This window comes from Trichosurus vulpecula, chromosome 3, assembly GCF_011100635.1.
Source record: "Trichosurus vulpecula isolate mTriVul1 chromosome 3, mTriVul1.pri, whole genome shotgun sequence".
NCBI classification, from domain to species: domain Eukaryota; kingdom Metazoa; phylum Chordata; class Mammalia; order Diprotodontia; family Phalangeridae; genus Trichosurus; species Trichosurus vulpecula.
In genome coordinates, this window is record NC_050575.1 from 286,911,637 (window position 1) to 286,924,522 (window position 12,886).

At 39.7% G+C, this 12,886-nt stretch overlaps 1 protein-coding gene across 1 annotated transcript in view; it reads left to right on the plus strand.

The window, feature by feature from the left end:
- Positions 1 to 8,878: 8,878 nt before the first annotated feature.
- The window catches only part of ANAPC1 (anaphase promoting complex subunit 1), a 149,460-nt gene continuing 145,452 nt past the window's right edge, over positions 8,879 to 12,886 (plus strand). The window contains exon 1 of the mRNA XM_036750871.1: positions 8,879 to 9,143. The gene's annotated coding sequence lies outside the window, so the exon portion shown is untranslated. The remainder of the gene's footprint in view (positions 9,144 to 12,886) is intronic.

The following is a 12,886-nucleotide window of genomic DNA, read 5'->3' on the forward strand; positions in this document are numbered from 1 at the left end:
TATGGGCACTTAACAAATACCTTTTTAGAGAATATATTTATAGCCACTGACATAAGAAGTGACATAGGCATACAACAGAAACAGATATAGGTATATAACACATGTGACATAGGTATATAACAGATAAATACAGATGGCTCTTCTATATAGTACATTTCATAGGCCTTTCACATCTCATAGATCTTTCACAGTTCCTTCAAGTAAATTTATGCCAAGCACCAGAGCAAAGTAAGGTTCAGTTTAGGGGAGAAAAACGCATAGACAAGCTAGTCTTCTAAGGATCTCAAAGCCTCTTGTCAAAAGAAAGGCCCCAGGCAGAGCTCAGTGTGGGAGGGGCCCTAGACAGTCAAGGAAAAAATCTCAGTACCGGGTCAGCTCCAGAGCCCCATGGCGAAAAGAAAAAGACTCTGGATAGAGACCATGTGGTTGGCCTGGGTTCCCTTTAGCAGCTGGAGAAAAAAGGCCTTAGTGGCAGTACCATGCAGGATCCAGTCCACAGCAGAATTTAGGTCCTGAGCAGCATCCAGGCAGCCCCAGGCTAAACCAGCATGTAGGAAGCCTGGGTCTGAACCACAAAAGGAGATAAGGCCAAATCATTCTTGCAGAGCTTAAGTCTTACCAATAACACTAAAAGTCTAAGGAGGGTCTGCCCTTACCATCTAGGGATATAGGAGTATAGTTTGACTAAAGCTCAGGTCCCCCAACTCAGAATCTAAGGTTGCAGATATGAGTAAATCAAAGAAAACACTGAATATTATTAAGAAATATCTTGGTTTGAGAGATGCTCAGTGGGTGAAGCCTGAAGAAGAGTACTCCCACAAAAAGTCCAAGTAGAGCCTCAGAGAAAAAAAAATATCCTGACCTCAAGGATTACAAGACTTCCTGGAAGAAATGAAACAAGATATACAAAATGGAATAGCTAGGGAGGAAACAATGGCAAAGACTTGATTAAAAAAAAAAGATGGTGGTTAACCTTACAAAAGAACTGAAGGTCCTGCAAATTAGAATGAACCAAATAGAAAAAAAAACTTAATGAGACATCAAAAAAACCCCATTCAAACAAAATGAAAAGATTGAAAAAAATTTTAAAAAGTAAGAAATATAATAAACAACTTACCTTGAAGACAGGTCAAGAAGAGATAATCTAAGAATTATCTGACTCTCTGAAAATCATGATAAAAAACCAAAAATGTGGATCCTATATTTGAAGAAATCATAAGTGAATATTCTTAGAATCCAGAGGACAAAGTGAAAATAGAAAAAAACCCACTGTATACTTCCTGAAAGAAACCCCTAAATGGACACTCCAAGAAACATCATAACCAAAATCCAGAGATTTCAGGTTAAAGAAAAAATACTAAAAGCAACGAAAAGAAAAAAAATCAAATATCAAGGAGCCAGAGTCAAGATTATACAAGACTTAACAGCTACCATTTGTAACAACAATGCTACTTGTTGCTACTGTGGCTGTGTAAGATCAACAATACCAGCACACAGGAGGGCTACTAGCACAAGTTCTTTGATCTGCTTTTCTAAGGAAAGCAACTTTAAGAGGTTTACAATCTCACTTTAATCAAACATACACATATCATTTGCTTAGTTCAGGGGAAAAAGTCAGCACCCTGAACTTCAGAGTAAATACAAACAGAAACTATATAAACAGAAATTATAAACAGAGCAAAATAACACAAATCAGCAGATAGGCTTCTATCTGTCTGACCATAGCAATACATACACAGTTACCAGAGAGAGAAGCACCAATACCTGGGTTTTCAAAGCCAGAGGGCTTCAAGGGCTACCCAGAGTCTCATCTGGTGAGACTGGTTTGATTACATGACACTCTTTCAGTGAGTGAGCCCTGAAAGCAAAATGCTAACATCTGAGTATATATATACTTCTTCAGGATTAGAGGGCATCACAGCCATGTAACTCAAATCCATGTGACCTAGGCCCTCCCTTGACTTAAGCAGGTCATCAAAGACTCCCAATTCAATCAAAGACTCTTGATTGAAACAAAGGCAAGACTCAAAGACACTTAATTGCCTTACTGCTGAGAAGCACTCCAAAGCAAAAAACAGCAAAAAGTCCCATCCTGCTTGCCATTACACCATTGTAAAGGAGAAGACAGGAATATGATGTCCCAAAAGGCTAGATTTATCATGAAATAGATTTCCACGTATTCTTGATGAAAAGGCCTAAATTGAGTAGAAATTTTTGAAATGGAAATGCAAAAGCCAAGAGAAACATAGAAAGATATACATATTTCTTCAACTGGAAAGGACTATATTGGGATGAACTGTTTATACTTTAATAAAAGGATAAAAACAAGTGTCTTCTCCAATAGTCATTGACAGGAGACAGAAATGGGAGGGACTGGCAACTACACTTGGAAATAAAGGAAGGGGAAGGGGAAAAAACACCATTATTATATAGTAGAGGTGCATAAGAAAAGTATTTAAACACAGAAGAAGTGGTGTGAGCATTCCATGAATTTCACTTTCATCTCTATTGGACAGAGGAAGATTGAACATATGAACACACACACACATACACACAGAATGAGGGATAGGAATATATTAAATTCAAAAGGGTAAAAAAGGTCACAGAAAGGGAAGGGGGAAGTTGTAAGCTCCCTGAGGGCAGGTAATGTCTTTTGTATTTTTTTTTTATCCCCAGCACCTGGCACAGTAACTGTCACATGGTAGAACTTGATATTTCAATTAATTAATTAATCTAAATAAATAAATATTGAGCAATTAATAAAATTCTGAAAAATCAAAGGAGAGATGAATAACTGTTTATTGACTAATTGACACAGAGAAATTTAAAATGGAGGGTAGGATAGGTAAAGCAAAACAAACTCCAGTGTTGTGGAGGGTAATGGGAAGAGTTATTAAAAGTAGAGGAAGAAAAAGTAAAAACCTGGGATCGGGGGTGGTGGGCAGGGAAAGAAAAGAAGAGTAACAGAGCAGAAATAGGCCACTTCATTCATACATCCCAAATATTAGGCAATTCCCTTTCTTTTATTACCTTATTAGTAAAGAAGTTTGGCAAGAATAAAGAGAGGAAAAACTACAAGAAGATAGAATGTATAGAAATACACAATTAATATTTATAACTGTGAAAGTAAATAGAACGAATTAACTCATAGAATGGAAAAGGACGGAAATATGGATGAGAAAATAGAACCCAAAAATATATTGTTTATAAGAAAGACACTTGAAACATAAAGATTCACATAAAGTTAAAATGAGTGAATGGGTGGTTGAAACAAAATCTGCTGTGCTTTAGCTGAACAACAGCAACAATAAAAACAGGCATACCAAGCATGATTTCAGATAAGGCTACAGAAAATATAGAAATGATAAAAAGAGACAAGCAAGGAAACTACATTGGGCTTAAATGCACCACAGAAAATGAATTAATATCATTAATTAATATGTTGTACTAAATGGCATGGCATCTCAGAGGAATATTGAATTGCAAGAAGAAATATAGTAAAACTATAATAGTGGGGGATCTTAATATGCCTCCTACAGACTTAGACAAATATAACCAAAAGATAGACAAAAGAGAAGCTAAGGACCTGAATATAATTTTTAAATAATTAGAGATGATAGATCTTTGGTGATTACTGAATCAGAACAAAAAGGAACTGATGTACTTCTACCCTGCACATAGTACCTTTATAAAAAAGGACCATGTGGTGGGGTATAAAGACCACACCCCAAAATGCAAAAAAGTAGAAATACTAAACATGTCATTTACTGAGCACAATGCAATAAAAATTATACTCAATAAAGTGCTAGAAGAAACAATTCAAAATTAGTAGAAAAATTTAATTAGAACTGGTGAGTCAAAGGACAAATTATAGAAACAAACAAAAAAAACTTTCATGAAAAAGTAATGAGACAACACACCAAAACTTACAGGATACAGCTAAAGTAGTTGTCAGGGGGAAATTTATGTCTCTAAATGGTTTCATCAAGAGAGAAACAACATATTGATGAATTGGGCCTGAAATAAAAAAGACTGAAACAACAACAAATCAAAATGTACTAAATAAATATTAAAGAAAAAATTCTGAAAAATCAAAGGAGAGATGAATAAAATGGAAATAAAAAGCATCATTGAATTGATAAACAAAATCAGGAGCTTTTAAAGAATTATATAAACAGTTAATCTGATTTTTAAAAAGAGAGGAAAAGAAAGTTGTTCATATTGAAAATGAAAAAGTAGACTTTATGCAATTGAAGAAATAAAGAAAATCATCTGAAAATTTTTTCCAGGTATATTCCAACAGAACTGATAACTTAAAAGAAATGGATGAATATTTATCAAAATATAAAATACATAGATTAATAGAATAGATTACTTAACCCAATATGAGAAAAAGATGAATTGATTAACCTACAAATGAACTCCTAAAGACAAAAAGAACTCCAGGGTAAGATGGATTTACAAGTGAATCTTACCAAACATTTACGGACCAATTAATTCCAATATTATATAAATTGTTTGCAAAAATAGTAAAAGAAAGGATTCTTTTCATCCTTTTCTGTGATTAAAAACATGTGATTTCAATTCTTAAATCAGTGATAGAAAACCATGACTACTATCCCACATGAATACTGATACAAAATTTTTAAATGAAGTATCAGCAAATAGACTACAACAACACATTAGAAATATTATGTACAATGACCAAGTTCAACTTGTCAGGAATACAGGATTCTTTCAATATAAGGAACACTATGACATTAATAAACCATATTAACACAAAAAATAAAAACATGATTTTTATCAATAGATGCTGATGAGGTCTATGAAAAATCCAGTTCCCATTCCTAAAAAGAAACACACATGCACACACACTAGAAAGCACACATTTAAATGAATCTATCCTCAATATAGTAAATAATATCTATTTAAAACCAAGAGAAACACTATATGTAATGGAGAAAAGTTAGAGGCCTTTCCAGTAAGATTAGAGGCAAAGAAAGGGTGTTCATTACCACCATTACTATTTAACAAAGTGCTAGAAAAAACTGCTATGACAATAAGATGATAAAGAGAAAATAAGGAAATTAGCAGTTAAAGAAGAAGTAAAATTATAGCTTTTTGCATAAGATATGATGGTTTACCTAGAAAATATTAAGAAGGTTTTATTAAAATAGTACAATGGATGAGGAAGTGGAAGAGATATTTGCTTGTAAAAAATAAATTTAAAATGCAAGATCCATTAAAATTAAAAAATGCAAATGCACCCAAACCCCTGTCTTTTTTGTTTAAATTTGTATACCTGTGTGTTGAGATAACTTGCTATTAGGAAAAGTACAAAGGACCTTGGGAAGTTCCACTGTTGGTGAAAAGTTCTCTGAGTGGAAACCAGTCTCTCTCCCCTATCCCACACTTATTTTTCAGTCTAGCATAAATTATAATCTGAAACCTTATAAACACTCTGAGGGAAAAGCAAATGTCAGGGGCGTGTGTGTGTGTGTGTGTGTGTGTGTGTGTGTGTGTGTGTGAGAGAGAGAGAGAGAGAGAGAGAGAGAGAGAGAGAGAGACAGAGAGACAGAGAGAGAGAGAGAGAGAGAGAGAGAGAGAGACAGAGACAGAGACAGAGAGAGAGAGAGAGAGAGAGAGAGAGAGAGAGAGAGAGAGAGAGAGAAAGAGAGAGAGAAACAATGAACATCTTCACAAATTTTTACCTGAAAACATTGTTGTTATTCAGTTGTGTCTGACTCTTCATGACCCATTTAGGGTTTTCTTGGCAAAGATGCTAGAGTGGTTTGACATTTCCTTCTCTCTCCAACTTGACAGATGAGGAAACTAAGGCAGACAGGGTTAAGTGACTTGCCCAGGGTCACACAGCTAGCAAGTGTCTGAGGCCAGAATTGAACTTAGGAAGATGAATCTTCCTGATTCCAGGGCTGGTACTCTGTCCACTGTGCCAACTGGCTGCCCAGAGGTGGGGTTGGGGTGGGGAGAGGGAGAGACAGGGAAAGAGAAGAGAGAGAGAGACAGAGAGAGAGAGAGACAGAGACAGACAGAGACAGAAACAGAGACAGAGAGAGACACAGAGACAGAGACAGAGAGAGATTATCTTGACTCACATCAATGGCCTACATTCTTGGTAATTCTGCCCTTAAAAAGTGATTAGAAGGTATCTTTTGCATATGCCTCCAGTTAGATGGCAAAACTCTGTAACAATAAGTTGCAGGGTGGGGAATGAGGTTGAGCTCCCAGCCTTGAGAAAGATCCCTCTCTCCTGGGTGACTCCCACTGCATCCTCATGCTGAGGAAAAAAAAAAAAGGTTGGAGGAGGGGGGAAATCAGGAAACATCAGGACCAGATCAACCATATGTGTTTATGATTAATAATATGTTTTGGCAACTCTCTTTAACAGAATAAATTTTAGAAACATCCTTAAGTGTAAGGCCAGAGTGGGGTAGGCCTCCCCTTTCATTTCTTCCAGCTGGCTTGTTTCTCTCAGGGCTCCTTCTACCTGAGCAAGTGCCTATGATAACACAGTCACACAACTCTCAGGTTGTTCACTTAGATGTCATCTCTCATATTAGGGTAACTCAACCCCATTCCCCTTTCTACAACCCATTGTAATGGGACTACACAGGTCCAGACATCTGCAGATGCTGCTAATTCCATAGTTTGGTTGTTGCCCTGAGATGGCTGCTGTCTCTCCTTTTTTTTCCTCATTCTCCTAGTGCCCCCTGCCCCAAAACTCTTATTGTCAATTTATGGGAAAACCTTCTTCCCCGTGTCAGAGGGCAGAACTACATATCCTATAAGTTTCTGTGGCCAATCAACCCTTTGCTAGGAATTGTTAGCTCTACAGGCATACCTCAGAGATATTTAGGCTTGGGTTCCAGACCCCCTCCCCCACCCCCAACTTAAAGCAAATATCACAATAAAGCGAGTCGCACAAATTTTTTGGTTTTCCAGTGCATATAAAAGTTATGTTTACATTATACCTTAGTCTATCAAGTGTGCAATAATATTATGTCTAAAAAAATGTACATGCCTTAATTAAAAATACTTTATTACTAAAATTGTTAACCATCATCTGAGTCTTCAGTGAGTCGTAATCTTTTTGCTGGTGAAGGGTCTTGCCTTTATGTTGATGGTTGCTGAAGACTGGGGTGCCTGTGGCAATTTCTTAAACTAAAACAATGAAGTTTGCCACACTGATTTACTCTTCCTTTCACAAAAGATTTCTCTGTAGCATGTGATGCCGTCTGATAGCACTTTACCCACAGTAGATCCTCTTTCAAAATTGGAGTCAATCTTTTCAACTGCTGCTTTATCAACTAAGTTTATGTAATATTCTTCAATATTGTTGCTTCTCAGGGAATAGGGAGGACAGTGGAGGACAGATAAGGAGAAGGAAGAAAGGTCACTGGAGTTGTCAAAGCACAGGCAACATTTATTAACTACATTCAGGATTTATATGGGTGTGGTTTTTGGTGTCCGAAAACAGTTACAATGGCAGCATCTAAGATCACTGATTACAGATCACCATTAACAGATGTAACAATAATGAAAAAGTTTGAAATATTGTGAGAATTACTAAAATGTGACATAGAGACACAATGTAAGCATATGCTGTTGGAAAAGTGGTAGCAATAGACTTGCTGGATGCAGGGCTGCCACAAACCTTCAATTTGTAAAAAACAAAGCAAACACCGCCCCCCCTTCCCCCCACTCCCGCAAATTCATACAACACAGATATAAGGAGTAGGGTTGTACTCGAAAATGTTTTTAACAACTAGTTCTTTGGAAAAAATACTCAGGACACACTTTACAATTTACTCGACATTATTAACGTTTTCTACAGTGTAGAGAATCAATAAAACAATAAATCCAGCCCTAATTTGTAGTCGGCCTATCTCTAGTTCTTGGCTTTCTGGAATCAGTTCTTTCATACCAGGCCTTGAGGCAGAGGAACCTAATGCAGAAGATGGTCTCAAGGACTGGGTCTTGAAGCAAGTCAGGCACCAGGGATACAAAGAAATAAGGGCAACAATCCTTATCCTGCAGAAGCTTACATTCTCCAAGAAGAGAAATTGGTCCTCATAAGAGCATATACAAATTAAGTATATATGGGTAAGTGAAAGGTAATGGGGGGATGGGGGGGGCGCATTTCATGGGGGAGGGGATCAAGAAAGGCTCTATGGAAAAGATGCTCTTCTAGCTGAACTCTGAAGGGGAAAAAGGTATTTTAAGAGGCAGAGGTGAAGGAGGGAGGGCATTCCCTTAAAGGAGGCGGGGGTGGGGGTGGGGGACGGGGACACACACAGCCTGCGTCAGGGAGGCAGGAGACTGGGTGTCGGGGTGAGGCCGGCTGGTTGGACCAAAGAAGGCCTGAAGGAGGGTAACATTCAATAAATCCGTAAAGGTTAAGCAGTTTATGAAGGACTTAAGAGCTTCAAAAGAAGGTAAGAGATCCGGGTTTTAAGCTAGGACTATTTAAATGAAAGCCAATCACCCCGCCACACACACACCCACTCCCCCTAATATATGCAAAGAAGCAAAAAGATCAAAGGGCCTGCTTCCCAGCGCGGGGTGGGGTGTCGCTTTCTCAATTTTCTTTTTCTTTCAGGGTCAGGGTATGAGGACCAGGACTCCAGCAGCCCGCCGAGGAGCCTCAGCCCGCGCGGCCCAGGTATGCCGGCTTTGCCCCACCCTCCTTCTCTCTCATTCGCTCGCTGGCTCCCTCCCGCCCTCGGCCTAGGCCGAAGTAGGGGCTCAAGACGCGAAGCTGAGGGCAAAGAGAGGGGCGGGGCCCGATGAGGAGGCTCCGCCCCTCACGGGCGCGGGGCATGACGGGACATCCAAGATGGCCGCGCCCATTTGAACCTCTCGCCCCAGCAGCTCGCGCACCCGCTAGCTCGGTCTTCAGCCCTCCCGGATACGAGAGGCACCGCGTCGCCCTCCCGCCTTCTCCGCCATCGTCACCACTTCCTCTGGAGCCCGGGAGGGAGAGGGGGGAGGGCATGAGAAGTTGTAGCGGCCGAGGAGTCACCGCGACGCATCGCTCCGCTTGCCCGATCCTGTCTTCGCCCCGGTCCCCGCGTCTCCGGGGAGCAGCAGGGGCAGCGCCCGACGTTTCCTGGGTCACTCAGGTGGGCGCACCCCCCAGAAGGTGCCGGGACCACCCCTCCGCTGCGTCCAGCCTGGGTGCCCTCCCGGCGCCTTTCCCTTCCTCCCGGTGCCCCAGGCTCGACTCCGTGCTCCCGCCAGCCTCCTTTCACCCCGGCGGTCGCGGCCCCGCCGTTTTCTTGGCTTCGGGGGCGGGGGGCACCGGGTCTCACGGAGCAGAGGTTGCCCAGACTGCCGCGCTTCGCCCCTCGAGGCAGTAAAGGCTTGTGTCGCCTCGTGGGGGGAGCCCGGGCCTTGCCCTAAATTGTTCAAGTTTTGTTGGTAGGGGGAGGTGCAGGCAGGTGTCTCCCCAGTCAGTGCGTGTGGAAGCTCCAGGGGAGAAACTTAAACAACTACCTTCCATCGTGCCCCCTCTTCCTCCAGAAGTACCTCTCCCTTCAGTAGTGCCCCCCAGAAGTACCCTTCCCCCTTCAGCAGTTCCGTCCCTCCCCATAGCCCTTGGCGCTGTCACAGGATCACAGAAATTCCATATATAGATAAAGATACGATATACATACATACGCATGTATCACATTTGGCATGAATATTTTTTCAGTTTTCAAGCACTATTTAATCAAACCAAACTGGCCTCAGCCCAGGCATCCCATCTCCTGCTTCCATGGCACAGGTTGGTGTTTTCCCCTTCCCCTCCATGCAGGGAATATTTATTCATTCTTATTCTCTCTCTCTCCCTCCCCCTCCCTCCCTCTCCCTCCCCCTCTCTCTCCTTCTCTCTCCCTCTCCTCTCCCTCTCTCCCCCCCACCTCTCCCTCCCCTTCCCTCTTCCTCCCCTTCCCTCTTCCTCTTTCCTGTCTCTCTTTCTCTTTTTGTCTGTGTTTCTATCTCTCTTTGTCTCTGTGTATAGTGAGAGAGGGAAAAAAAATTTATAGATAGATGTGTGTGTAACTGTATATAGAGATGTAACTCTATATCTCTCTTTTTCCATCCCTTTACGGGTTATCTTTCTCGGTCCTTAGAATAACTCTCCGAGATATGTGTTATTGTTCTCCCCCTTTTAGAGATGGGTAAATTGAGGCTGAACAAGTTTAGGTGATTTGCTATTTAAGTGGGAGGTGAGACCACTCTCAAACTCCGATCTGAGCCCAGCGCTCTAACCATTGCTCCACCTAGCTGCCACTCAACACATTTACTACAGTGCTGTTATCATGGAGCATGTCTCTCCAGTGCCTCTTACTGAGTTCACTTATGGTCCTCAACATTTGAACCCAAGTCTTCCTGACTCCAAGTCCAGTACACCTATCGGAGCTCTATGATGCTTCATTGAATTGTAGTTTTAATGAAAAGCTATGAGAATGTTGTTTCAGTCTTTCCATTTCAGTTTAAAATTTTGAAGGCTGAGGGTGTGTATGTTAGTCTAATTTTTACAAGATTATTTGAAAATTGAGGTATCTTTGAGAACCAGTTCATCAGGTTACATTCTACTTAGGTCACATACCACCTTGGTAACACATTAAAAAAATTATTTTCCCAGCAATTAATTAAAAAAGAGGCTCTGTGCTAATCTGACTTGTAATCACTTTGTGATTTTACTATAGACAGTTCTTGAATTTATAATAATGGCTGACAGCTTTGTAGTGCTTTGTGGTCTGCAAAACACTTTGAAATACATCTCATTTGAACATGCATTTTTTTTTAATGGAGGAGAACATCCATGTCATTTATGTCCATGTCTGTTATGTTTCTTTGTATTGTGTGGGTTTTTTTTCTTAAATCTCTTTAAATGTTTTATTTTGAGGGGGAGGATTGTTTAGTACCCCAGTATCAATATACAGTACCTTATTTATAATGTGGTAAGAATGAGTATTGTAACTTGGGTGTTGAATAGACTGATGGTTTTGTCCACTTTGTACCTTATTCAGTGCAATCACAAAACTATTTTATAACCTCGACTCATGCCAAATTTCATTTAAATACATTAGAATATACAAGATAGGCCCGTTTGAAAATACCTCTACCCATGCTGCCTCTTTACAGTTATCCTTCCACATCATTGGGGTTAGGGCCCCATCACCCCTTCAATCTGGAAAATTCACATAAAATTTTTTGGCCCTCCCTTTGTACCTGAGAAGTCTGAATTATTATGGTATTAGAAGATAAAATATGTTGATATTGTACAATACTTTACATTTATGTTTTTCTGAGTTTCTGAACTTTTTCTGTGTTTTCTGCTGGTCTTCTCATGTCATCTGAGGCTTCTGCAAAACTCCCCCAAAATCCCCATTTAGTTTCTTACGCCAACCCGTGATGTATCAAAACTGCAATGGAAAAAGTTACTATGGGGAAGAGACAACTGTACTTTGAATTGAGAATTTGGTATTATCTTCACTTAGATGATTTTATTTTGTTCTGTCTGTGCAGTACAGCATATTGCCCAAGGGACAAATGACCTAAACATTTTTGGTGGGATTGTCAAGGAGCATATGTAGACTGCTTGGTGACTGTCAAAATCTTGTTTGTGTTCTGCACAGTAAACTCCTTATTATCTGTGTAATACATTTTACATACCATTTTTAGTGGCTCCCTGTCATTTTTTTCCTGCTTTCACTTGGTGTGTATTTATGGAATGCAATTTAGTTTAAGATTGGATTTATGTTATCAAAATTTTACTTATATACTTGATGTTTTGAGGGACATGATTTGATGCAGTCAGAAACTGAAATAAACTATGCTATAATAGATTGTCCTAATACAAAAAAATTAGGAACATAAATTTGTTAGAAACAAAATCACTTTCCAAACCTAACCTTGAGTGATTTTAAGATTAGTGCTTGTTTTGGGTCAACTTTGCTTCAGTTTTTTACCCTTTATGCACAAAGACAACTGGCGGTACTAGTGCATCTAAGGGAGATTGCTGGCTGTATAAAGGTAAGTTTTATCAAAAGCCTTTGTGGTCAGTCAGTTTGATCACGTGATTTCCTCTATCCTTAGGGAAGGGGAAAAGGGGACCCATAAAGCACAGCTGAATTATGTTTGATTACCAACAGATTACTTGATACTTAGTCATTCTCATTAAAACAGTTTAGTCAGCTGGAAGCTGTAGCTTTTTGTTAATCTTATGGCAGTTCTCAGCAAATCTCTAGTCACATTTTTGGTGCAGATAAAGTTAGCCTATGGTCACATAGCTATCTTCTTCAAATGTATTCTGCGTATCTTGTACAATTCTAAACCCCAGAGCAGAAATGAGGCTGTGTATGTGTAGAAGAATACTGTACTTGAACTTAGAAGATCTGGGTTCAAATTTACACTTTGCCACTTAACAACTTACGCTTATGGGCAAATCATTTCAATCTCAACCTGATTCCTTTTAACATGTATAGTGATAGTACCTAGGTGCTTGTGAGGAAATTATTCCATAGCCTTTAAGTGCTTTATAAATGTGAGCTATTATAGAAGAACTTTTATAGAACCTGTTTAATGGAATATAAAGCAGATTAAAAAGTCACTTGGCATAGTGAATAGAGGGGTCAGCACTTGAGTCTGGAAGACCTGGATTTAAGGTCTGTCTTTGACATATACCAGGAAACCACTGGTAAGTCACTAAACCTTCAAGTGTTCCAGGTGCTCTAAGAATAGAAAGTAAAGATGAGCTTCTCATCTCTACCAATGCAGAGAGTTTCTACTCTAGGAGTTCCCACACTGATAAAATCATGAGTGGACTAAGAGAATCCATATTATGTTTGTCTAATCTACAACAGTTTACCAATTA